This window comes from Manis pentadactyla, chromosome 1, assembly GCF_030020395.1.
Source record: "Manis pentadactyla isolate mManPen7 chromosome 1, mManPen7.hap1, whole genome shotgun sequence".
NCBI classification, from domain to species: Eukaryota; Metazoa; Chordata; class Mammalia; order Pholidota; family Manidae; genus Manis; species Manis pentadactyla.
This window is the reverse complement of record NC_080019.1, coordinates 67,398,334-67,425,613: the sequence shown is the minus strand read 5'-3', so window position 1 is coordinate 67,425,613 and position 27,280 is coordinate 67,398,334. Positions and strand designations below refer to the sequence as shown.

The window sequence follows — 27,280 nt, the reverse complement described above, 5'->3', positions numbered from 1 at the left end:
AACACAGTGGTTCAACAGTTAACCATATTATTAAATCCTCACCCCCTCTAGTGCAGTTACTGTCTATCAACATAGAAAGATATTACAGAATCTTTGACTGTATTCTCCATATTACCATCTGTGTGACCAGCTTCTATTGTGATTGAGAATTATTGTGCCTCTTTATCCCACTCACCCTCCACACTCACCCACCCTAACCCCTTCCACTTGATAACTATTATTCACTTCTCAGTGTCTGTGAGTCTACTTCTGTTTTGTTCCTTCCTTTTTGCTTTGTTTTTATATTCCATAAATAAGTGAAATCATAAGGTATTTGTCTTTCTTCACCTGGCTTATTTCATTGAGCGTAATATCCTCTAGATCCATCAATGTTTTTGCAAAATGCAGGGTCTCCTTACTTTTTATGACTGAATAATGTTCCATTATGTATATGTACCACTTCTTTATCCATTCATCTGTTGATGGACACTTAGGTTTCTTCCATATCTTGGCTATTGTAAATAATGCAGTGGTAAACGTAGGTAGGGATGCATATATCTTTTTGGATCAGGCATTTTGTTTTCTAAAGGGAAATTCCTAGAAGTGGAATTACTAGTTGGAATGGTATTTCTATTTTTAGTTTTTGGAAGAACCTCCATACTGCTTTCCACAGTGGCTGCACGAATTGACTTTCCCACCAACAGTGTAGGAGGGTTCCCTTTTCTCCATATCTTTGCCAACACTTTTTATTTCTTGTGTTTTGGATAGTGGCCATTCTGACTGGTGTGAGGTGATATCTCATTGTGGTTTTGATTTGAACTTCTTTGCAGAAATGTCTGTTTAGGTTCTCTGCCCATTTTTTTCATTTAGTTGTTTGTTTTTTGGCTGTTGAGGTATATGAGTTCTTTATCTATTTTGGATGTTAACACCCTTATCAGATAAACCATTTGCAAATATATTCTCCCATACTGTAGATTGCCTTTTTCTTCTGCTGATGATGTTGTTTGCTGTGTAGAAGCTTCTTGGTTTAATGTAGTCCCACATGTTCATTTTTTAATTCTGCTTCCCTTGTCTGAGGAGATGTGTCTAAGAAAAAAAAGTGACTATGTTTATTTTCAAGAGATTTTTTTCGTATGTTTTCTTCTAAGAGTTTTATGGTTTCATGACTTACATTCAGGTCTTTGATACGTTTTGAGTTTACTTTTGTATATGGAGTTAGAGAATAATCTAGTTTCATTCTCTTACATCTAGTTGTCCAGTCTTCCCACTACCAGTTGTTGAAGAGGCTGTCTTTCCCCCATTGTATATTCATGGCTCCTTTATCATATATTAATTGACTAAATATGCTTGGGTTTATATCTGGGCTCTATTCTGTTCCATTGATCTGTGGGTCAGTTCTTGTGCCAGTACCATATTGTTGTGATTACTGTAGCTTAGCAGAGCTTGAAGTCAGGGAGTGTAATTCCCCCAGCTTTGTTGTTCTTTCCCGGGATTGCATTGGCTTTTTGGGGTCTTTTGTGATTCCATATGAATTTTAGAACTATTTTTTCTAGTTCATTGAAAAATACCCCTGGTATTTTGATAAACGTTGCATTGAATCTGGATTGAAAAATATATCAAAAAGTCATCCATCATGAAGAAGTGAGATTTATTCCAGGGATGCAAAGATGGTACAATATTAGTAAATCAATCAATATCATATACCACACTAGCAAAAAGGATAAAAACCACATGATCATCTCAACAGATGCTGAAAAAGCATTTAACAAAATTCAACATCCATTCACGATAAAAACTCTCAACAAAATAGGTATAGAGAGTACATACGTCAACAAAAACACCACACAAAAAAGAGAATTATACACCAATATCCCTGATGAACAAACATGTTGAGAATTTTTACATGTTTGTTCATCAGGTATATTGGTGTATAATTCTCTTTTTTTGTGGTGTTTTTGTCTGGTTTTGATGTTAGATGCTGGCCTCTTAGAATGAGTTTGGAAATATTCCCTTTTCTACTTTCTGGAATACTTTAAGTAGGATGGGCATTAGCTCTTTCAGTGTTTGGTAGAATTCAGCTATGAAGCCGTGTGGGAGTTTTTGATAACCAGCTCAGTTTTATTGCTGGTAATTGGTCTGTTCAGATTTTCTGTGTTTTCCTGGGTTATTCTTGGAAGGTTGTGTTTTTCAGGAAGTTGTCCATTTCTTCTCTGTTGTCCAATTTATTAGCATATAATTTTTCATAGTATTCTCTAATAATACTTTGTGTTTCTGTGGTATCCATTGTGGCTATTCCCTCTCTGTTTCTGATTTTGTTTATGTGTGTACTCTTTTTTCTTGCTAATTCTGACTAGGGGGTTTACCTTTTTTTCTCAAAGTACAAGCTCCTGGTTTTGTTGATTATTTTTTTCCTATTGTTTAATTCTCCTCTATTTTATTTATTTCTGCTCTGATCTTTATTATGTTGCCCTATTAACTTTGGGTTTCATTTTTCTTCCTTTTTTAGTTTCTTTAATTGTGAGTTTAGACTGTTTGTTTGGGATTTTTCTTGTTTCTTGAGGTAGGCCTGTATTGCTATGTACTTCTTTCTTCGAACTGCCTTCTCAGCATCCCACAGATTTTGGGCTGTTGAGTGTTTTCATTTGTCTCCATGTATTACTTGATTTCTCTTCTAGTTTGTTCATTGATCCATTAGTTATATAGAAGCATGTTGTTTAGCCTTCATGTGTTTGTAGGCTATTTTTTCTTTAAGTAATTTATTTCTAGTTTCATACCATTGTGGTCTGAAAAGCAGTACAGTTTCATTCTTTTTTAATTTATTGAAGCTCTTCTTGTGACCTAGTATGTGATCTATTCTGGTGAATGTTCCATTTACACTTGAGAAAAATGTGTATCCTGCTGCTTTTGGGTGGAATGTTTTGTAGGTGTCAATTAAGTCAATTTGACCTAATGTTCAGTGCTTCTGTTTCCTTATTTTCTTTCTGTCTGGTTGATCTGTCTATTGATGTTGAGTGGTGTGTTAATTCTCCTATAATGAAGGTGTTGTAATCTTTTTCTTTCTTTAATTCTGTTAGTCTTTGTTTTACAAAGTTAGGTGCTCCTATATTGGGTACATAGATATTTTATAATGGTTATATCCTCTTGTTGGAGTGATCACATTTATCATTATGTAATGTCCTTTTTTGTCTTTTTTTTTTTTACTTTCTTTGTTTTCGAATCTATTTTGTCTGATATAAGTGCTGCTACCTCTGCTTTTTCTCCCTCTTATTTACATGAAGTATCCTTTTCCATCCCTACAGTTTTAGTCTCTGTATTTCTTTGTTTCTGAATTGAGTCTTTTGTAGGCAGCATATGTATGGATCTTGTTTCTTTATCCATTCTACCACATTACCTCTTTTAATTGGAGCATTAAGTTCATTTACATTTAAGGTAATTATAGGTGTGTAGTTACTGTCATTTTTTACTTGTTTTCTGGGTATTTTTATAGCGCCTCTCTTTTCCTTTATTCCTGTCTTATACTCTACTCTTGTTATTTAATGGTTTTCTTTAATGTTGTTATTGAATTTCTTTTAAAAAATTTTTTGTGTATATGTTACAGGCTTTAGATTTGTGGTCACCATTAGGTTCAAGAATAGCTTCCTAAGTATATAACAGTCTATATTAAGTTGATGATTCCTCTGTTTCAAACACAATCTAAAAGTACTTCTTTTTTCTTCGTCCTCTACACTTTCTGTAGTAGATGTCATAATCTGCATTTTTTGTGTGTATTCCTTGACTGATTTTATGTATTGTTGATTTTTGCTTCTTTTGTTTTAATTTCATACTTGCTTAGTAATTAATTGATCTACTACTTTTACTGTGGTTTTATTTTCACTGGTGAAAGCTGTTTAGCCTCAGGAACATTTCCATCAACAGCAGTCTCTTTAACATGTCCTGTAATGCTGGTTTAGTTATTATAAATTTATCTTGAAATTGTTTAATCCCTGCTTCAAATTTAAGTGATAATCTTTCTGGGTAAATGATTCTTGGTTGAAGGTCCTTCTGTTTCAGTACGTTAAATATTTCGTACCACTCCCTTCTGGCCTGTAAAGTTTCTGCTGAGAAGTCTGCTGATAGCCTGATGGGGTTTCCTTTATGAGTATTTTTTTCTCTCTCTCTGTCTGCTTTCAGTACTTGCTCCTTATCCTTAATCTTTGCCATTTTAATTATTATATATATGTCTTGGATTTGTCTTCCTGGGGTTCCTTTTGTTAGGGGCTCTCTGCACTTCCATTACCTGAGTGTCTGTTTCCTTTCCCACATTGGGGAAGTTTTCAACAAGTTATTTCCTCAAGGAAACTTTCTATCCCTTTGTCTCTCTCTTCTCCTTCTGGTACCCCTACTATGTGAATATTTCTTCATTTCATTAGTTACACAGGTCTCTTATCATCATTCCTGGAGATCCTTTTTTCCTCTCTGTTCCTCAGCTTCGTTGTGTTCCTTTTCCTGTTCTCTAATTTCCATCTTACTAACTGCTTCCTCTACTTGCAGCAGTCTACTATTGATTCCTTCCATTGTATGTTTCATTTCAGTTACTGTATTCTTCAGCCCTGAGGCACTCTTTTTCAGCTTTTCTATCTCTTTGTTGAAGTCCTCCCTGAGATCTTCAATACTTTTCTGCAAATGTGTGAGCATATTTATGACTTTTGCTTTAAAGTTTTTATTAAGAAGATGAGTGATCTCCATTTGATTTAGCCCTTTTTCTGGTGTCTTGCTTGTAGTTTTGATTATAATATATTCCTCTGCCTTCTCATTTTGTCAGGATTTCTGTGTTTCTTCCTTTGTCTTAGATGGATCTGTTATGCTTTCTGGTGTTGAGAGTAATCCTTTTGTGAAGGAGGCATCCTGTGGTGCCCAGAAGCTCAAGACTCTTTACTCTCCAGTACCTGGTTCTACTTTGCAGTAGAGCCCCAGTTGCTGTTGGTGTGCAATAGGCGGGGCTGCCTTTCTGTCTGCTGGTAGTGGTCTGAGTCTGCAGTGCTGACAGTTTACTACAGCTGCTTTTGTGATCAGAGCAAAGGCCTCTGCTGGGATTGCTGTGGCCAGGGCCACCCTCTGCCTGCCTTACAGCGATGGTGGAGCTGCAGGGTTAACGGGGTGGGCTGGACCCTTGTGCAGCTCTGGGGCAGGGCTGGACATGCAGCATTGGGTTTGTACACCTGTGGGGAGGGAGGAACACTCATAGTTGCCTACTGCCGGCACCTCCCTGTTAGCGCAGAGAAAGCTGTGAGAGTCTCCCTGTGCCTGTCAGGCAGCAAAATCTGATGCTGCTGCTGGACCAAGTGGGTTCACTCACAGCTGTGCATACATGAGGCACCTTGGGGCTGAGTTGGAGCATCTAGGGCTCTCAAGAATTCTTGACTTGCTGGGTCAAGGTAGGGCTGGAGAGATATCTTCCATCTGCCCTTTGTCCTGAGGAGAGCTCCATCCAGCCCTCGCCCCTCTGGCACTCCCCCACTGCTGGCAAGTCTTTCAAACAGCTGTCTCTGTTTTGAGTTTTAGGGCAGGTATAGCATGCCTGTCCTCCACAATGGTTGGAGTTTCAGCCTCAGAGAGTGTTCACCTGTCCTTGGTGTCCAGCCCCACTAATCACCAGAACCCAATGTAATGTGGGCTTGTGCTTCCAGGGCCAAGTATGCAGAGTTCTGGGCTCCTATCCCCTCCCAGCTCTGTTTGTCTTCCTCCCTCTTGTGGGCTGGGATGGGGGAAGGGCTTGAGTCCCACTCAATAGTGGCTCTGCCACTTTACCCTTTTCTGTGTGGTCTTCTATTCTACCCCAGGTATAGATGGTCTGTTCTGCAGTCTTCAGGTCATTTTCAGGTTTAATTCTATTTGCTATAGTTTCTTTCTCTATGTATTTGTGGGAGGAGGTTTTTGCCTTGTCTCCTACTCCATCTTTTTCTCTGCCCCCAGTGCAGTGCCTCTTTTGCTCAGTTCTTCTGAGTTTTATAGTCTTTTTGTTTTCCATTTGGGAGTTCATTTTATTGCACATTTAAAAAATGTTTTATTGGCGATTTTAACATTGTTGTCAGAGAATGTGGTCTTAGATATGAATTCTTTGAAATTTTTTTGTGTCTTCTTCTGTGACTCTGAATACATGATGAATTTCTGAAAATGTTCCTGTGTACTTGGAAATAATTATATGCTTATTTTCTGTTTGGTGGAGGGTTCTCTAACAGAGTAAACTTACTAAGTTTGTGGATCAAGTATTCTATGTCCTTATACTCGGACTTTCTGATCAGTTTCTAATTGAGTGAATTAGAGACTCATTCAGTGGTTGAAAATTAAATTTTTTCTTGTAATTCTATTACTTTTTGCCTTATTTTAAGAGTACAGTGTATATAGGTTTTGACATACTTTCTTAGTTTGTTAATACTTTTATTACTATATATCATACCTGTCCATAACCTGTTAATGTTGTAATGGTATAGTTTTGTCTGATATTAAAACTGTTACATCATCTTTTTTTGTGTTGGAGTTTACTAGAATATTCTTCCACTTATTTTCAGCCTTTATCTTCTATAAGCAGATTTAGTTGAATTTTGTATTATTTTTACATCTAATCTAATAACCTCTTATAAATGAACTAAATTCATTTGTATCCAATTTGTAATATAAGATAACTTGTTTTTTCTTGTTTTGTTTACCATACTTTTTTTTTGAGTTGTATAATCTGGAGTATTTTATGTAGACATTGTAACTCCTTAATTAATTTTTATATTTGTTTTTTTCATTGAAGTATGGTTGGTACACCATTTTATATGTTTCAAGTATACAACATAGTGGTTCACCAGTTACCCACATTATTAAATCCTCACCCCAACTAGTACAGTTGCTATCTGTCAACATGTTAACAACTGTAACATAGATGTTACAGAATCATTGGCTGTGTTTTCCATGCTGTACTGTCAGCTTTGTGATCAACTGATTTTATGATTGAGAATTTTTGTGCCCTTTTATCACCCTCGCCCTCCCCACCCACCCATCCCAACCCCTCTCCCATGGTAACCACAATTCACTTCTCAGTGTCTCTGAAATCTTCTGTTGTTCTTGTCCATTTTGTTTTGTTTTTAATTTCCCCAAATAAGTGAAATCTTATGGTAATTGTTTTTCTTCACCTGGCTTATTTCACTTAGCATAATATCCTCTAAGTCCATCCATGTTGCAAATGGCAGTATTTCTTTATTTTTTTATGGCTGAATAATATGCCATTTTGTATATGTACTTCATCTTCTCAATGCATTAATCTATTGATGGACACTTAGGTTGCTTCCATATCTTGGCTATTGTGTGGCAGTAAACACAGGGGTGTGTGTATTTTTCTTGGATAAGGGATTTTGTTTTCTTTGGGTAAATTCCTAGAAGTAAAATTGCTGGATTGAATGGTATTGCTGTTTTTAGTTTGGAGCAGAACTCTGTGCTGCTTTCCACAGTGGCTGAACCAGTTGACATTTCCACCAACAATGTAGGAGTGTTCCCTTTCTTCATATCCTAGCCAACATTTCGTGTCTTTTGGATAGTGGCCATTCTAACTGGTGTGAAGTGATGTCTCATTGTGGTTTCGATTTGCATTTTTCTGATGATTAGTGATGTGAAACATCTTTTTATATGCCTGTTGACCATCTGTATGTTGTTTTTGAGAAAATGGTCAGGTCCTCTGACCACTTTTTAATCAGGTTATTATTATAATTATTTGGTGTTGAGGCATGAGTTCTTTATGTATTTTGAATGTTAACCCCTTATCAGATAAATCATTTACGAATATATTCTTTCATACTGTAGGTTGCCTTTTTGTTCTGTTGATGGTGTTCTTTGCTGTATAGAAGCTTTTTAGTTTGATGTAGTCCCACTTGTTCATTTTTGCTTTTGTTTCCCTTGCCCAAGGAGATGTGTCCAGGAAAAAATTGTTCATGCTTATGTTCAAGAGGTTTTTGCCAATGTTTTCTTCTAAGGTTTTTATGGTTTCATGTCTTATATTTAGGTCTTTAAACCATTTTAGACAGTTATACAATTTCAGTTAGACAGTAATACAATTTCATTCTCCTAAATTAAGCTGTCCAGTTTTCCAAACACCATTTGTTGAATAGATTGTCTTTTCCCCAGTGTATAGTCAAGGCTTTTGTTGTATATTGACTATATGCACAAGGGTTTATGTCTGTGCTCTCTATTCTCTTCCCTTCTTCTATGGGTCTGTTCTTGTGCCAGTACCATACTGTTTTTATTACTTTACCTTAGTAGTATAACTTAAAGTCAGGGAGTGTAATACCCTCAGCTTTGTTCTTCTTTCGCAGGATTGCTTTGGCTATACAAGGATCTTTTGTGGTTCCATTTAAATTTTAGGGTTATTTGATTTAATTCACTGAAAAATGCAATTAGTATTGTGATGGAGATTACACTGAATCTGTAAATTCCTTTGAGCAGGAAGGCCATTTTGACAATATTAATTCTTCTTGTCCATGAGCATGGGATAATTTCCATTTATTTGTGTCATTTTCAGTATGTTACAGTTTTCAGAGTACAGGTCGTTCACCTCCTTGGTTAGGTTAATTCCTAGGTATTTTATTCTTTTTGGTGCAGTTGTAAATGAAATTCTTTTCCTGATTTCTCTTTCTGCTAGTTTTTTGTGAGTATATAGGAGTGCAACAGGTTTCTGTGTATTAATTTTGTTTTGTATCCTGCGACTTTGCTGAATCCAGTTATTCTAATATTTCTTTTTTGGTGAAGTCTTTAAGGGTTTCTATATATAGTATCATGTCTTCTGCAAACAGTGACACTTTTACTTCTTCCTTACCAATTTGGATGACTTTTATTTATTTTTCTTGTCTGATTGCCATGGCTCAAATTTCCAGTATTATGTTGAATAAGTGGTGAGTGGGCATCCTTGTCTTGTTCCTGATCTTAGAGGAAAAGCTTTCAGCTTTTTGCCATTGAGTATGATGTTGGCTGTGTGTTTGTCATATATTGCTTCTCCCATGTTGAGGTGTGTTCCCTATATACCCATTTTTGTTGAGAGTTTTTCTCATGAATGAATGTTGAATTTTGTCAAGTGCTTTTTCAGTATATATCGAGATGATCATGTTTTTTATCCTTTTTATTAATTTGGTGTATCACATTGATTGATACACAATTACTATACCATCTTGCATCCCTAGAGTAAATCCCACTTGGTCATGATGGATGATCCCTTTGATGTATTTTTGAAGTCGGTTTGCTGATATTTTGTTGAGGATTTTTACATGTATGTTCATCAGGAATATTGGTCTGTCATTTTCGTTTTTTTATAGTACCTGCTTGGTTTTGATATTGGAGTGGTATTGGACTCATAGTTTGGAATTATTCCCTCTTTTTGGAGTACTTTAAGAAGGATGGGTATTAGCTCTTCTTTAAGTGTTTGGTAAAATTCAGCTGTAAAGCGATGTGGTTGTGGAATTTTGTTTGTTGGGAGTTTTTTGATTACCAGTTTAATTTTGCTACTTGTTATTGGTCTGCTCAGATATTCTGCTTCTTCCTTGGTTAGTCTTGGAAGGCTGTACTTTTCCAGGAATTTGTCCATTTCTTCTCTGTTGTTCAATTTATTGGCATATAATTTTTCATAACATTCTCTAATAATTATTAGTATTTCTGTGGTGTCCATTGTAACTTTCCCTTTTCATTTTTGATTTTGGTTATATGCCCTTTCTCTTTTTTCTTGGTATATCTAGCTAGGGGTTGGTCTGTTTTGTTTATTTTCTCAAAGAACCAGCTCTTGGTTTCATTGATTTTTTTTTATTCTGTTATTTTTCATGTATTTATTTCTGCTCTGACCTTTATGATATTCCTCCTCCTATTAACTTTGCATTTCCTTTGTTCTTTTTCTAATTTGTTGTGAATTTAGACTGATTATTTGGGATTGTTCTTGTTTCTTGAGGTAGGCCTGTATTGCTGTGTACCTCCCTCTTAGAATTGCTTTTGCAGCATCACACATATTTTGAAGTGTTGTATTTTTATTTTCATTTGTCTCCATGTATTGTTCTATTTCTTCTTTGACTTGTTCATTGATCCATTGATTATTTAGAAGCATATTGTTTAGTCTTCCTGTGTTCATGGTGTTCTTTTTTTTTGTTTTCTTCATGTAATTTATTTCTGGTTTCAAATCGTGGTCTTAAAAGTTGCTTGATACAATTTCAGTCTTTTTTAATATATTGAGGCCCTTTTTGTGGCCTAATATTTGTTCTGTTCTGGAGAACATTCCATGTGCATTTAAGAAAAATGTGTATCCTGTTACTTTTGGGTGGAATGTTCTGTATATATCTATTAATTTAAGTCCATCTGATATCGTGTGTTGTTGAGTGTGTCTCTTTATTTTCTGTCTTTTGATCTGTCTGTTGATGTATGTGGCATGTTAAAGCCTTCTAAAATGTATGCGTTACAGTCTGTTTCTCCCTTTAATTCTGTTAGTATGTGTTTTACATATTTCGGTTCTTCTATGTTGGGTGCATAGATATTTATAATGGTTATATCCTGTTGGACTGATCCCTTTATCATTATTTAATGTTTTTTTTGTCTCATTACCTTCTTTGTTTTGAAGTCTGTTTTGTCTAATATAAATATTGCTACCCTTGCCTCATTCTCCCTATTTTTTTAATCCCCTCATTTCCAGTCTACATATGTTTTTAGGTCTCACGTGACTCTTGTAGGCAGCATATAGATGGGTCTTATTTCCTTATCCAGTCTGCCACTTCGTGAATTTTGATTGGTGCATTCATTTCATTTACATTTAATGTAGTTATTGAAAGGTATGTATGTATTGTCATTATTGTTTTCTGGTTGTTTTGTAGTTCCTCCCTGATCCTTTCTTTCTCTCTTACACCTCTTGTTATTTGATGGTTTTATTTAGTGTTATGTTTGGATTTCTATTTTTTGTGTATCATAGGGTTTTAGGTTTGTGGTTACCATAAGGTTCATAGTTTCCTAAATATATGTCTATATTAAGCTGATGGCCACTGTGTATTTTGAACTCCACCTAAAAATAGTTCTTTTTTCATTTTTCTCTCTCTTATGCACTTCATGTATTAAATGTCATGATTACATGTTTTGTGTATATTCCTTGACTGATTTTGTGTACAGTTGATTTTACTATGTTTTTAAACTTCATACTTGCTTAGTAAGTTAAACCTACAGCAAAATTACTAAGCAAGTCTGAAGTTAAAAAAAAAAAAGTAGTAAAAACCAGCTTTAGAGGATATGTTAAAGGGATGCATGTAGATGGAAATATTCTTAAGCCTAAATATTTTTCATCAGTAAAATAAGTGGTCTATTACCTTTGCTGTAGGCTTATTTTCACTGATGAAAAATATTTCGATTTAAGAATATATTTCCATCTACAGGAGTCCCTTTAACATATCCTGTAAGGCTGGCTTAGTGGGGGTGAATTCTTTTAACTTTTATTTATTTGGGTAACTTTTGGTCTCTCCTTCAATTCTGAATGATAACCTTGCTCAGTAGAGGAGTCTTGGTTGCAGGTTCTTCCCTTTCAATACGTTAAATATTTCATACCAGTCCCTCTGGCCTGTAAAGTTTCTGCTCAGAAATCTGATAGCCTTATGGAGCTTCCCTTAGAGGTGACTATGTGCCTCTTGCTCCTTTTAAGATTCTTCCTTTATCTTAAATCTTCATTCCTTTACTTACTATATGTATTGGTATTGTTTTCGTGGGATTCCTTTTGTTCGGGGCTCTCTGTGCTTCTAGGACCTGGGTATCTTATTTTCTTCCGCAGATTGGGGAAGTTTTCAACAATTAATTTCTTTAAAGAGACTTTCTGTCCCTTTTTCTCTCTCTTCTCCTTCTGGAACCCCTGTTATGAGAATATTGTTTCATTTGGAGCTGTCACACAGCTCTTATAGCATTCTTTTATTTCTAGAAATTTTTTTCTCTCTGTTCCTTAGCTTCATTGTTTTCCTATTCTCTGGTTTCCATTTCATTGATTGACTCTACTTGCAGCAATCTGTATTCATTCCCTCCTTTGTATTTTTCATTTCAATTACTGTATTCTTCAGCTCTGAGTGGCTCTTTTTCAGATCTTCTCTTTGTTGCAGTTCTCACTGAGGTCATCAGTTCTTTTCTGCAGGTCATTGAGCATCTGTACGACTGTTCCTTCAACATATTATCTAGCAGATTGGTAATCTCTGTTTCATTTAGCCCTTTTTCTGGTGTCTTATCCTATTCTTTTTCTTTGGAACATATTCCGCTACCTTCTCATTTTGTCAGGGCTTCTGTGTTTCTTTTGTATTAGACAGATCTGCTATGCTTCCTGGTCTTGAGAGTAATGGCTTTATGAAGAAGACATGTTGTGGTGCCCAAAAGCCTAAGACTCTCTGCTCACCAGTGCCTGGTTCTCCTTTGGCCACAGTTGCTGTTTGTGGGCGGTGCTTGGGACCACCTTTCTACCTGTCTGCCAGCAATGGCTGATCTCCTTCTGGGGGCCCTTTGTGAGCCATGCTGCAGTGCTTCTGCCGGAATCGTTGTGGGCAGGGCCATCCCCAGCCTGCCAGGCAGCAGTGGCAGTGCGGCTGGGTCAGTGGGGTGAGCATGGTGGGTGTAAAATGAAGTGCCAGTGGGGCTGAGCCACCAGCAAGGTGGATGGAGCTTTTGGGGCTGGCTCCTGCAAGCTCTGACCAGTTAAGCTGTGGGAGGGTTGGGGAAGTGTCATCCACCTGCCCTTTCTCCTCTACAGAGAGCTACCTTCAGTCCCCACACGTCTGGCCCACTTCCTTCTGCTGCCAAATCTTTCAAACTGCTGCCTTTTTTTGGGGTCTCAGTGGGACCGTTGTAGTATGCGATCCTCCACAAACAACAGGAGTCCACCCTCCCAGAGTGCTCCAAATCTCCCTGGTGTCCATCCCCATTAATCATCAAAGGCCAGTGCAATGCGTTCCCAGAGCAGATCTCCAGGGCCAGGTGTGCAGATTCCTGAGCACACATGTCCTCCCTGGTCCTTCCTCTCTCACACCCTTGTGGGCTGGGGTTTGGAAGGGTTTGGGTCCTGCTCAATAGCAACTCTGCCATTTTACCATTCTCTATGGGGTCTATTCTTCTTTACTAGTTATAGATTGTTTTGCAGTCTTTAGGTTGTTTTTAGGGTCATTTGTATCTGCTATAGTTGCTCCATGGTGTGTATGGGAGGAGGTTTCTACCTTGCCTTCTATACTCCCATCTTTTCCCACAGTTCTTCCCTACTTTAAATTTGGTAATTCTTTTTTTCAGTTCATGTGCCTATTACTGTCTTATATATTGACCCTATTTGTGTTAACAGAAAGGTAATTTTGGTTTATCAAATGAAAAATCTAGATTGAGGAATGATTATGTTTGAGGAGTGATGTATATTAGATTGGTCCCCCAAATGGAATCTAATCTTTAGGATGTTGAAATAGAATCGGATGGTGGGAGGTGGGTTTGGAGAGGGTAGTTTCTCAGAAGGAAGTTAAGATAATATTAGAAAAAGAAAGAGAAAGGGTACTGGTATAGCTTAAAAGTCAGCTATTTTTATTTACTTAATTTTTGACTTTTTAAAAAGGGATCGCTGCAGTTTTCTGAACTAATTTTTAAGTTATTGAAGTCATATATCAGCATAGTTTAAAATATCAAATAGTGCTAAGAGGCCTATTAGAAAAATAGGACTTCTTTGCTCTCCCCCTCTTTTTTCCACTCTCTTGCCCTCCAGAAGTAATTACTTTCCATTTTTTTAGCTGTTCCTGAAAATAACAGAAGAAACAAGAATAAAGAGCTAAAAGAGTTGAACATGATTAACTCTTAAGGGAAGGGGGAGGAAAATGGGAGACAAGAGCAAAGGACTTTTAAATTTGTAGGCCTTTTAGCACTATTTGACATTTTAAACTATGTTAATTTATTTCTTTGATAAAACACATGTCTCTTATCTTTTGGTTCATTAAATTTAGACATCTGCTGATTTTCTGTTAAAATAAATGTCTTCATTTATCTTAAGCTGTCTTTCTTGGCTCCTGTTCTGTTGATAAAATTATATATTTGCTATTCAGTGTTTTTGTTGTTATGACCATACAGCGATGTATGTGTTATTTATAGCTCACCCACCTTCTGTGATTAAATTTCATGTGTAACTTATTTTTTATTGAAATTTATAAGGTTCTCATTTAAAGTTTTCTTTGAACTTATAGCTAAGCTGTCCGACATTCTCCAGCAGTTCTATAAAATTCTCATTTGTATAATTTTTTACATGGTCATATCTGTCAGATAATCTGTCAGGTTTTTTTTCTTTTTATCCTGGAACCCTGCTCCAATTTGGACTGCTGTAGATCTGCTTCAGAGTTAAGCTTACTTTTGCTGGCATCATGGAAATTGCCTTTTCCTTTCTTCATTAGTTCGCCTGTTTCCTAAATCGTATGTCTTCCTTTTTCTTGCTTTACTCCTTGTTTTCCTGGTGCATGTCTTCCAGTTGTTTTCTGAGTAAGGACACATTGGAATTAAATTTGGGGGGAGTACATGTTTGAAAATGACTTTATTCTTCTCATGTTTAATTGGCAGTTGGTTTATATAGGGGAGTGTTTCATGGGTGAGTTTCAGTTTTGCAAGATAAAAATTGTCCTGGAAATGGATGATAATAATGGCTGCACAACATTGAGAATGTACTTAGTGCCAGTGAACTGTTCACTTAAAAATGGTTTGATGATAAATTTTGTGTATTAGTTCACTAGGACTGCCATAACAAAGTGCAGCAGACTTGGCTGCCATAGCAAAGTATCACAGACTGGGTGGCTTAAATAACAAAGATTTATTGTCTCAAAATTCTGGAACGATCTAGGGTCTGAGGTCAGGTTGTCAGCCAGGTTGGTTTCTTCTGACGCATTTCTCCTTGGGTTGGTTGTACACGGTCGTCTCCAAGTGTCTTCATTTGGTCTTTCCACTGTGTGTCTGTTTCCTAATTGTTTCTTGTTATGACGCCAGTCATCCTGGATGAGGGCCAACTCCAGTGACCTCATTTTTTAATTTCCTCCTTAAAGACTATTTCCAGCTATAATCCTGTTCTAAGGTCCAGAAGTTTAGTGGAGATTGGTGGGCATGTGGAATTCAGCCCATAATATGTCTTTTGCCACAATTTAAAAAATACGGTTATAGTCAACTACCAACCCATTTATGTTTAATTGCCATGTAGTACAATAAGGATTAGAATAATGTGTTTACATCTGTATTAATTATGACATTAAATTCTTCATTATGCTATACTTTTTTCATAGTTGGTGGTTTGTGCTATAACTGCTCATAACTTAGCAGTATTATCAAGATTGTTCTTTCTATACCTATTGTTATAAATATATATATATATATACACACTATATATTATTGGTTCATACTGTGTATTATGGTATGTAATTATATACAATTATATTTAGTGGTACCATATAATGGCTTCTTTATATAAAATGTTATATTCAGATTTTAGAATGGTGGCAATGTTCTTAATGTGGTCATGGTATAGTTTATTGTAATTGAGAGAGAGCAATGAGTAAAATTTTGTGGTAGCTGACAAAATCATGTAAGGAAACACCTTGTGTGTATGAGGCACTAATTATATAAGTTGGTGAAGAAGTAGAATTATAGTCTGTATTTTTTAAGACTAGAAGTTTTTGCTTGATATGCCTTTGTTTACCCTCAGGCCTTACCTCAGTTTCCTCCTGCTCTGTAATAACAACAAACATTTGTTGAATGAGTAAATGAATGAATTTTGGTATGCATGGGATTTTTTGCCTTTGTTGTTGTTTTGTATTTTCTCATACTGGGAATTTTTTCACAGTGATAATTCTGAAAGTGGATAGGCTGTGATGGCATTTTTTTTTACTTATTCTTAAAAAATAAATAAAAGCTTTGATTTTAATTAATTAATTAATTGACTTTGAGAGTAAAGGCTATTTATACATTGGAAAAAATAGGTTTAGTAATTAGATGGGGAAGATAAGATATTTATATTTTAATTTTTTGGTTTCTTAAATTTTTCTTTTTTATTAAGGTATCACTGATATACATACACTCTTAGGATGGTTTCACGTGAAAAACAATGTGGTTACTACATTCACTCATATTATCAGTAGTTCCCCCCATACCCCATTGAAGTCACTGTCCATCAGCATAGTAAGATGAGTCACTACTTGTCTTCTCTGTGCTACACTGTATCCTCGTGACCCCCTCCCCCACCATGTATACCAGTCATAATACCCTCAATCCCCTTCTCCCTCCCTCCCCGGCCACCCTCCCCATCCCTCCCCCCATTCCCTACCCTTTCCCTTTGGTAACCCCTAGTCCCTTCTTGGAGTCTGAGTCTGCTGCTATTCTGTTCCTTCAGTTTTTCTTCATCGTTATATTCCACAAATGGGGGAAATCATTTTGTACTTGTCTTTCTCTGCCTGGCTTATTTCACTGAGCATAATACCCTCTAGCTCCATCCATGTTGTTGCAAATGGTAGGATTTGTTTTCTTTTTATGGCTGAATAATATTCCATTGTATATATGTACCACATCTTTATCCATTCATCTACTGATGGACACTTAGGTTGCTTCCATTTATTGGCTATTGTAAATTGTGCTGCAATAAACATAGGGGTGCATATGTCTTTTTGAATCAGCTCTTGTTTCCTTTGGGTAAATTCCTAGGAGTGGAATTCCTGGGTCAAATGGTATTTCTATTTTTAGTTTTTGAGGAACCTCCATATTGCTTTTCACAGTGGTTGAACTAGTTTACATTTCCATCAGCAGTGTAGGAGGGTTTCCCTTTTCTCTTCATCCTTGTCAGCATTTGTTGTTCCTTGTTTTTTGGATGTTGGCCATTCTAACTGGTGTGAAGTGATAGCTCATTGTGGTTTCAATTTGCATTTCCTTGATAATTAGCGATGAGGAGCATCATTTCATGTGCCTGTTGGCCATCTGAATTTCTTCGGAGAAGTGTCTGTTCAGATCCGCCACCCATTTTTTAATCGGGTTATTTGCTTTTTGGGTGTTGAAGCGTGCAAGCTCTTTATATATTTTGGATGTTAACCCCTTGTCAGATTTTTTCATTTATGAATATATTCTCTTTCTACTGTAGGATGCCTTTTTGTTCTGCTGATGATGTCCTTTGCTGTACAGAAAGTTTTTAGTTTTATGTAGTCCTATTTGTTCATTTTTGCTTTTGTTTCCCTTGCCCAAGCAGATGTGTTCAGAAAAAAGTTGCTTATGTTTATATTCAAGACAGTTTTGCCTATCTGTGTTTTCTTCTAAGAGTTTTATGGTTTCATGTCTTATATTTAGGTCTTTGATCCATTTTGAGTTTACTTTTGTATATGGAGTTAGACAGTAATCCAGTTTCATTCTCTTACATGTAGCTGTCCAGTTTTGCCAAGACCAGCTGTTGAAGAGGCTGTCATTTCCCCATTGTATATCCATGGCTCCTTTATCGTATATTAATTGACCATATATGCTTGGGTTTATCTCTGGGCTCTCTATTCTGTTCCATTGATCTGTGTGTCTGTTCTTGTGCCAAAAGCCTTTATTTTGAATAATTTTTATTTCTAACTAGCCTGTCATTTTTTATTTCCCTCATGGTGGGATTCTTATCCATGTTTCAATAGTAAGAGTGTTTTAACAGTTAAAGTTACTTGACAAGGTAATAGAGTTTAAAACGTTGAACAGAATAAAATCATCTTAAGTATTGCCTTAATTTTTTGTATTACTTATAGCATTCTGAAGTTAGTTATTTGGAGATTTTTCCCCCCTTTCATTGTTTACTGAAACATCAGTAGCCCAACCAAACTTCCGGAGTTAGTCACTTGGGTATTATCACTCTGCTGATTTTTATCAGAAACAGGAAATTGTCAAGTTATGTGTTAAAGTGCAGCAGATTTTAAAATTGCATTTGTGTTAGCATGATATATTTCTCTTTAGAAGTTTTTTCTATCACTAGCTGGTTCCTTACTTTTTTCCTCAGAATCTGACAACTGGCTTGCCAACAGTGGTCGAACTTACTATGACATATATATAGTATATAGTGCCCTTCCTTACAGTTTACATATCATACACAATATGGTTGATAAAACGATTTGCTGACTTAGTGTCACTAATATGTAGATACACCTAATGAATTTGTAAATAGGTTAGGGAAGAACAGGTTTTTAGGTGTTTGGCCAGATGTTGCTTCCATATTTAGCAGTTCTCTAAAGAATTGGACCTTTCTAGGGAGTCTATAAGGCCAAAACCATTTTCACTATACTGAGTGTTAATATCATATTCACTCTGCAGTTTCCAGAGGCTGCATGAAATGTAGTGATACTTTATAATGAGATGTAAGCATTTGGAAGATCTGCAAAACTCAAGTGACATTATATTGTGTGATGATATGATTTTGGAAAATAAGTCCATTTAAACTATAAAACTAATGAATGTTTTATGCTATGTATTTATTTTAGTTTACATGTAGTAGGATACACACTTTTTGAAGTAAGAATGAGATTTGACACATACTTTAGAGTTATGTAATCATTACCACAGTCTAAATACAGAACAGTCCTTAACCCCTTCTCAAGAAAAAAAAATTCCATCATCCTTTATAGAACTCTCCCCGCATCACTAACCAGTGAAAACCACTGGTGTGGTCTTTGTATAGTTTTGCCTTTTCCAGAATGTCATATGTAGCCTTTTAAGTCTGGCTCAGTGAGATTGCTGTATCATATGGTAAGTGTATATTTAACTTTATAAGAAATTGCCAAACTGTTACTCTAAGTTGTGTACTGTTTCCCACAAGCCATGTATGAGGTCCATTTGCTCTGTGTCCTCATTGGTACCTCGTACTGTCAGTCTGTTTCTGTTTTTCTCCCTCTTTCCCTTTATTTTTTTCGTTTCTTCTCTACCCCCCTTCTTTTTTTAAGCCATGTGATAACCATGTAGTGGTTTCATTTTGTGGTTTTAATTTGCATTTTTGTAATGACTAATAATACTGAGGATCTTTTCATGTGCTTATATGCCATCCGTATACAGTATATACCCTTCGCTTTCTGAAAGTTTGCATTATGCCACTACAGACCTACATTGGTATGGTTATGATTTTTTTCTTAAAAGTGAAAATCCTCTTCAGATTTCTTTTGGTTAGCAAAAACAGATACTAACGTAGGTCTTTTATAAAGTGCATTGGTGTAACTTGAACTTTTGGAAAGTGGGGGATACTCTTGTTTTTTGGGCTTACGAAAGGTTTCATAGGAATGCTCTACTTTGAGATAGTGGGAGAACCTATATCTTTTGTGAAGTGTCTGTTCAAATATTTTGTTTATGTAAAAATACTAAGTATTCACATATTAGATGTTAAATATTTTTGCCCCATGGTTTTGCTGGGCACAGCCTGAGGCCGCTTTCCCCAGGCTGGAATCACACACCAGTGGCTTTACTGGCCTGGCCTCCATGGCGGTAGCCTTAATGATCTCTGAGTTGCCTTTGGGGTCCTTGTTCCCTTGTCTTTAAGACTGTCTTGTATTTGCAGCTAAACAGCTGTATGAGCCCATCCTATAAAATCTAAGAATGTTGACAAACTTGCTTCATTCCCTCCTGAGATGGCTGATTAAGCCCAATTTTCACACTCATACTAATCTCTTTATCAAAGGGTCCCTTAGCCATACCTTTAGTGTACTGTCTCACTTTTTGCAATATGGATAGACTGAAAATTTTCCAACTTTTAAATTTAAATTAAATTTCTGCTTCCCTTTTGACTTAACAATTCCATCTTTATTTCTGTTCTTGCATTTTACTGTAAGTTTTCAAGAGAAGCCAAGCCTCACCTTCAGCACTTTGCTTACACAGCTTTAGCCAGATACCTAATTTCATCTTCACAAGTTCTACCTTCCACAAAACACTAATGAGCACAATTCAGCCAAGCTCTTTGCCATTTTATCACAAGGATCACCTCTCCTCCAGCCGGTTTCCAGTAACATGTTCCTCATTTTCAGCTGAGACTTCATCAGAATGGCCTTTATCATTGTTAAAAAGTAAAATTCAACTGAATAAATTTAAGAATCTTATTTACTGGCTTTATTCAACAGTTCATGAATCAGTCAGCATCCCATCTAGCAGCTATAAAGGAGCTCTGAAGAGCTTTACAAAATGAAAGGCTTTTATAGGCAGAAGGGAGTGGAAGAAGGAAGTTTCTAGCAAAGAGTGGATCGTTTCAGACAAGATCTCCTTCCTACGTGGGATGGAAAGGGCGTATGTGTGGATTACCTCACTGGTGCTGACGAGGTAGTTCCAGATTGACTGGTTAAAGGTTACATTCCTGGGAGAGGATGAAGTTGTAGTTACGTTAGATGTTAAGTCTTGGCTTGCTGATGTGGGACTTAACAGAAGTCACCCCATTTTGGGCCTGTGGAAGGGGCTAGGGAGCTCTGTGGAACTGAAATCTCTTCTACAGGAGCACTAATCTCATCTGTGAGAGCTCCTCCCTTATGATGAAATCAGCTCCCAGTGGCCCTGTCTCATAATACCACCACTTTATGGGGGTTAGGATTAACATGAACTGCTGGGGGAGGGAGGGGATCAGGCCATATCAGTGGTATATTATTATATTTTTAAGGTCTTTGGGTCTATAATGATATACTCTCTCATTTCAAACATTGGTAATTTGTTTTCTTGGTCATTCTTGCTAGAGAGTTATCATTCTTGATCTTTTCAAACATATTTTGGTTTCAGTGATTTTTCTGTTACATTCTATTTCGGTCTCACTGATTTCTGGTCTTTATACCTTATTTCTTTGGGTTTAATGTGCTCTTTTTTCCCTAGTTTCTTAAGGTGGGAGCTTACATAATTGATTTGGGACCTTTGTTCTTCTCTAACATTTTATTAATAGCATTTTAATGTAGTAAATTTCCTTGTAAGCACAGCTTTAGCCACATCCAACAGGTTTTTAATGTGTTTTCATTTTTATTCAGTTCAAAATATTTACTAATTTCCCTCTGTTAAGCACATAAATACATTTAGGATTGTTGTCTTGATGAATTGACCTTTTCCTCATTATCTTGTGTCTTTATATCCAGTAATTTTCCTTGTTCTGAAATTTACTTTGTCAGATATTAATGTAGTCACTCCAGTTTTCTTTTGATTAGTGTTTGCATGATCTTTCTAAGTTATACAAGTCAATGTATACTATTATGTTTGAAATGGGTTTCTGAACGCAGTGGGTCTTGTTTGTTAATTTAATCTGACAATTTCTCTGTCTTCTAATTAGTCTGTTTAAACCACTTATTTAATGTAATCATTGATATGTTTGAGCTTTATTGTTATGTTTCTTTTATTTTCCTTTTCCTGTCTTTTTGGATTATTTGAGGATTTTTTTTTTTTTTAGTATCCATTTTAGTTGTATTTACTGGTTTTTTACTATATCACTTTGTCCTGGTTTTTTTTTGTGATTGCTCTAAAGATTATACTGTACTATATATATATGATTTTTCATATGTATGTCTAGAGTTTACATTTTACCACTTCTAATGGTACATAAAGCCTTATAACCACATAGGTTCCATTGCCCTCATCAGTTGATATAATAATTGTCATATGAATTACATAAGTTGAAACCCTCATGATAACCTTATTATATTTATTCACCCAGCTACTATCATTTTTATTACTTTTCCTTCATTCCTGAAGTTTCTTGTGTCCTTCTGATACCATTTTTCTTTCAGCCTTAAGAACTTCCTTTGCATTTCTTTTAGAGGCAGTCTGCTGGCAACAAAACAGCTTAGTTTTTCTTCATCTGAGAATATTTTTATTTCATTTCATTCCTGAAGGATATTTTCACTGAAAATAGAATTCTGGGTTGTTGATTTTTTTCTTTCAGCATATTAAAGATGTGGTTCATGGTTTCTGAATGAGAAATCCTTAGTCATTTGAAAATACGCTCTATATCATGGTTTCCAAACCTTAGCACATTGGACTGGATAATTCCTTATTGTGGTGGGCTGTCTGGTATATTGTAAAATGTTCAGCTGTATACTTGGCCTCTACCTGGTAGCACCCTCCCTGGCCCCCATCCTCCCAGCTGTGATAATCAAAAATGACTCCAGACATTGTCAAATATCCCTTTGGGTGTGAAATAATCTTCCATTGAGAACCACTGCCCCCTGAATATAATTTTGTTTTTCTCTGCTGGCTTCAAGATTTTTATCTGGTTTTTAGCACTTAGATTATGATGTGCCTGGATATGGTCTGAATTTATCCTATCTGGGATTTGCTTAGTTTCTTGAATCTGTAGATTTATGTCTTTCTAAACATAGATATATTTTTGGAAAATTTCAATCATTATTTCTTAAAGTATTTTTTCTGCTACAGTATCTTTTTTGGGACTCCAAAGATGTGCTTAATAGCTATTTTGACACTGTCTCACTGGTCCCTAAAGCCCTGCTCTTTTTCAGATTATATTTTCCCCTGTCTGTTTCTCAGATTCAGTAATTTTTATTGATCTGTCTTCAGGTTCACAGTCTTCCTTTCCTCTATTATAATATGTTGAGTGGCAGCCTCCAAAAAGCTATGTCCATTCTTGGAATTTGTGATTACCTTATGTGGCAAAAGGTATGATTTAATTAAGGATTATGAGAGGTGGAGTTTATGCCTGGGTTATCTGACGAGCTCTAAATCCAGTGACAACTGTCCTTACAAGTGTGAGGCAGAGGGAGATTTAATATAAAAGGAGGAGGCAATGTAACCACAGAGGCAAGAGTTTTAGAGCTTCCTGACTGACATCCACCAAAAGCTGAAAGACACAAAGTGCAAATTCTTCTCTGGAGCCTTCAGATGTAATAAAGCCTTGTCAACAGTTGACTTTAGACTTCTTTATTGAGTCCTTGATAGAAACCTTCAGATCTATAACAGAATAAGTTTCTGTTATTTTAAAACACCTAGTTTGTGGTAATTTGTTGCCACAGTCATAGGAAATTAATACATCCCATCATCCTGATTCTACTATTCAGCCTCTCCAATGAAGTTTTATGTTGCATATTGTGGGTTTTAGTTCTAAAATTTCCACTTGATCTTATTTAAATCTCAGATCAGGTTTATCTGGACAGTTGTTTCAGGTTTACCTCATGAATTATCGGTAAAATCTTAAAGCATTAAGGTTTTGGATAATTCCAACATCTGCATCATTTCTTGGTTAGCATCTGTTGGTTGTCTTTTTCTTCGAATTCTTGCTGGCCAGGTTTTCCTACTTCTTGGTATGTTAGATAATTTTGGATTGTATATTGAACATTTTGAATATTATGTTGTAAGACTTTGGATCCTATTAAAAATCTAAAATCCTTTGGAGAATGTTGATTTTACTGTTTTAGCAGCATCAATCTTACTAGGTTCATACCAAGTTTTATCATGGGCAGTAGTTCTGGTATCAGTTTCATTTTCTGTACGGTTTGAGTCTGTCTTCCATCTGCACCAATCAGGGATGGATTAGGACTTGGATGGTGTTTATTTTGTACTTTGGTTCTCAGTGCCTTTGTAATACTGCTTTGGATATTCTATGCATGCCCAACTTGGGAGCCCAGTACTTCTGTTGGCTCATAACTCTAACTATAGATGTGAAAGATTAAAAGCTAGACACTAGTTAAAATGGTGTGGATAGATTTTATTTAACAAATACTACAGTAAAGAAAAGAGTCCAATGTTGAACTGAATTCATTCACCAAAATAAAAGGCAGGAAACTTTTTAAAAGCTAGGGTATGCTAAGGGAAAGGCACTGTGTGGCTAGGCCGCCTGTGTTTGAAATTGTTACTTATCCAGAGGAGAAACAAACTTCTCTTACATTTTTGACAAGAGACAGTAGTACAAATTAGAGCAAGATGTCCACCAAAGTTGGAGAGTAAGAATGAGAATTATATCCTTGAGTGTTTACATTTTAAAGAAGTGGCTCTCAAGTCCTTGAGAAGACAGTTCTAGGTGGTAGAAGTTTCTCAAAAGGGCAGAGACAGTATTTATAATTTCATGCTCTCTTAAGTAACTGCTCTAAGGGTGGGGGTGGAGGGTGAGGGGCCTATCTGCCTATCAGCAAGTTTTGGCTGGAATAAATATTAAATTCTCATAGTGTCATTGAACTTTCTCAAGCAGGAACTTATGCGGGGTGCTGGAGTTGTCATCCTAGGGGATACAGCCAGCCTTAAGCTATTTGAAACATGAAACCATGTTAGTGTTTTTTCAAGTCTCTTACTGTGAGAGGGTGGACACAATCATTTATGCTGAGAGGTTTTTAGGCCAAGATTGGGGCCCAGTCAAGAAGAGGGCTCAGAGGAACCTGACTAGAGTTTGGTTAAGGAGAGAGTCTTTGTTATTGATTACCTTCTCCAACTATTTTCTCATGAGAATATTCTCCAGCTCCCAGTAACCCTTTTTCCTGGATTGGGTTCTCTTATTATGAGTTTCAGTCTTTGATGTTGTTTGCCTGCCTTCAGCGTGAAGTGGTGAGAGAAAATGCATGTTTACCCCAAATTCTTTGTATCACCTGATCCATTTTTCTGCTTTCTTCAATCCAGAGGAATAGGTTTTCTCTGGGAGTCTTAATGTATGGGCTGTCTACACCATTCTGGCAGCAGTGCAGATCCACAGCATGGCTGGTCTTGGGACCGGGATTTAACCCACACTTTTTTCAAGAGCCTTTTCCCCCTGTCTTTCAGCCAGATGAGCTCTGTCTTGAGTTTTCCTGACTGAACCTGTTATACAATTTTCTACTCTGCCTGCATTTGAGTCAAAGCCTGAAAGTAAAGCATGCAGGAATAACCAAAAGGAAATCTATTGTATTGGTCTTTTTTCAGATTGATTGCCCTCCCCAATCTGCCTGATAATGTTTACTTTTCAGAGACTTCAGGTAGCTGATTCTTTTTATTTTTTTCTGGAGATTTTAGTAGTAATCAGTTGGAGAGAGAGTTTGTAGTAGGCTTACACCCATCTTCCTTGAAATTAAAAATACTTAGGCCAATGAATTTTAATATAACAGTATGGGAAAGTTCATTGATAAAGGTTAAGATTCCACATTAGAAACTAGTCTTTAAGGAACTCTACTGCTTGTCAACTTTAGGTGTAGTACCAAGAAAGAATATCCATGATTATCTTGAAAAGACTCTTAAAGTTCTCTTCCTTTTTCCAGCTACATGTCTGTATGAGTCCCAAGTTTTCTTTTCAGTCAGAACAATATGTTGCAGTACGTTAAGTGCAGAAACAGATATGAGAATCCACCTGTCTACTCTTAAGTCAGATATTAAAAAGATTTGCAAATCTGCAAAATAATGCCTCTCTTTCCATGAATGTTTTTGTTCTGGAAAATACAATTTTTGTGAAAATGTGTTATGTTAAAACTTATTGGATTAAATATGATTGCATTTCATTGAATTTTAAAAATCCTAACATTTTCCTCATTTTTAATTCCCAATATGGTAAATAATTAATAGACCTAACCAATACAAACAAAAGATTTTTGGGTCTTTGGTCTTTAAGAGTGTAAAGGAGTTTTGAGATTCGCTGGTTTAGTAGGTAATTGGTTTCTCTGCATTTATGACATGCAACCACCTTTTCTGCTCTTTAAGAGCCAAGCATGGTATCAAAAATACATGAACTCTGATAAAGTGAAAATAATGCATTTGATTCCCATTTCACTGTTTCTACCACTTACCTCCCAAGGTTTAAAAGCCATTCAAATTCTTAGTGTCTGTATAATACTTTGTAAATTGACTATAATACTTGAAAGGATTATTGTGAGGAAAATGCTAGGGTAGTACTTGAATTATTAACACTCATTAAACATTCCCTGGGAGAGAGTTAAATATTTTTAACAACTCCTAGCCTTTGTAAGGGTGTGTAAGCCTCTGATCTTAAATCAATAGGTGTTCTTCAACTGAATATGCTGATCCCTTTCCCACAATACAAAGTGGTATCATTTATGAAGATCCACAGAACAGTAAAGTCTGTATTGTCCTTAGAGACATACTGAAATGACTGAGCTCTTTAAGTCCAACTTGTTTTATTCTTGGTCCTAATCAGATCAGGAAAGTCTAGGAGTATTATCAAGTGTGTACTAGGTCCAGTTTGGGAATGAGATTGGAGGTGGATATGAAAAACAAACAGATCAGGAAATAAGCCCAGGAAGAAAAGACAAGCAGGATGAGAGTACTTTAAACTGGAATTAGTGTCAAGTCCAAGGTCCATGATAGTTCATATAATCAGAGCAGGGCAGGAAGTCAGTGGGATCAAAATAGGCAGATCAGATTCTATAAAGGAAATCCAGCACTTGATGTCAAGGCAGGAATTGGACACTGGCTGGTAAGGCTTCTGGGGTCAGGTGCCAGGTACAAGGACACAGAGACAGAAAGGACAGGAATCTCATTCTTGAAAGCAAGAGCAGGCATCAGGACATCCAAGTGCAGATATGACTGTAGTTGGAAACATGGAACTGAAGCTTTTGTAGGGGAATATAGAATATTAAATGACAGCCTGTACCAGCCAGGCCTCTGGGCTGGGTCAAAGTACAGTGGAGTCACTTCATTTCATATTTATATAATTTGAACTAAATTTGACTAAAGAGAGCAAGAAAGGAATGGCTGTCAAAATAGTTAAGATGTTTCTGCCTGTCTTTCCAGAATAAGCATAAGATGGGAAACATTTTCTCAGTCGTCCTCAATTGCTGTCCCTCTTGTAGAGTAAGTATGTCATTTCACTCTATTTCTTGTGTTTAAAGATACCTTGTTTCTATCTGGGCTCTAAATTCAAGTTAGCTTTTTTATCTGATACTTAACTGAAAAAATGGATGTCAAAACAAAGTTGGGTTATAAGTGTTTTTTTCCTTTTAATTGTTTCTAATTGTGATTATACTATAACGCAGATTTAATTTTATACCTGCTTCTCTCACATTTCTTTTTCCCCTCAGACCTACCCCATGTTTCCTCACCCCTGCTTTGTGTTCTGGATGCCAGTTCCTTTTAGCCAGCTTTGAGCTGGTTTTCTCTTTATAATATGTGTTTTTTAAAAATTAAATAATATGTATCTTTTAAAATATTCAAAGCACACGTATCTGTGGAGTAGGGACTGAAAGTCTTACCAATCTTACCGCTGAAGCTCCCACTGTTTACAGTTTGATGTATGTCTTCCTAGAACTTTTTAATGCAGAGACAAACACAGGATATGTTTTTCAAAATAAAATCATATGCACATAGCTTTGGAATTTGCATTTTTTTACCCAATATTTCTTGGACATTTACTGCATCAGTACTTAAA

General features: G+C 36.2%; 1 protein-coding gene across 2 annotated transcripts in view; it reads left to right on the top strand.

The window, feature by feature from the left end:
* Positions 1-27,280, top strand: part of NCK1 (NCK adaptor protein 1) — a 106,720-nt gene that overhangs the window by 36,918 nt on the left and 42,522 nt on the right. The window contains exon 2 of one of the 2 annotated variants that reach the window (XM_036877257.2): positions 26,647-26,706. The exons of the other annotated variant lie outside the window; for it this stretch is intronic. The gene's annotated coding sequence lies outside the window, so the exon portion shown is untranslated. The remainder of the gene's footprint in view (positions 1-26,646; positions 26,707-27,280) is intronic. 2 annotated transcript variants of the gene reach the window in all.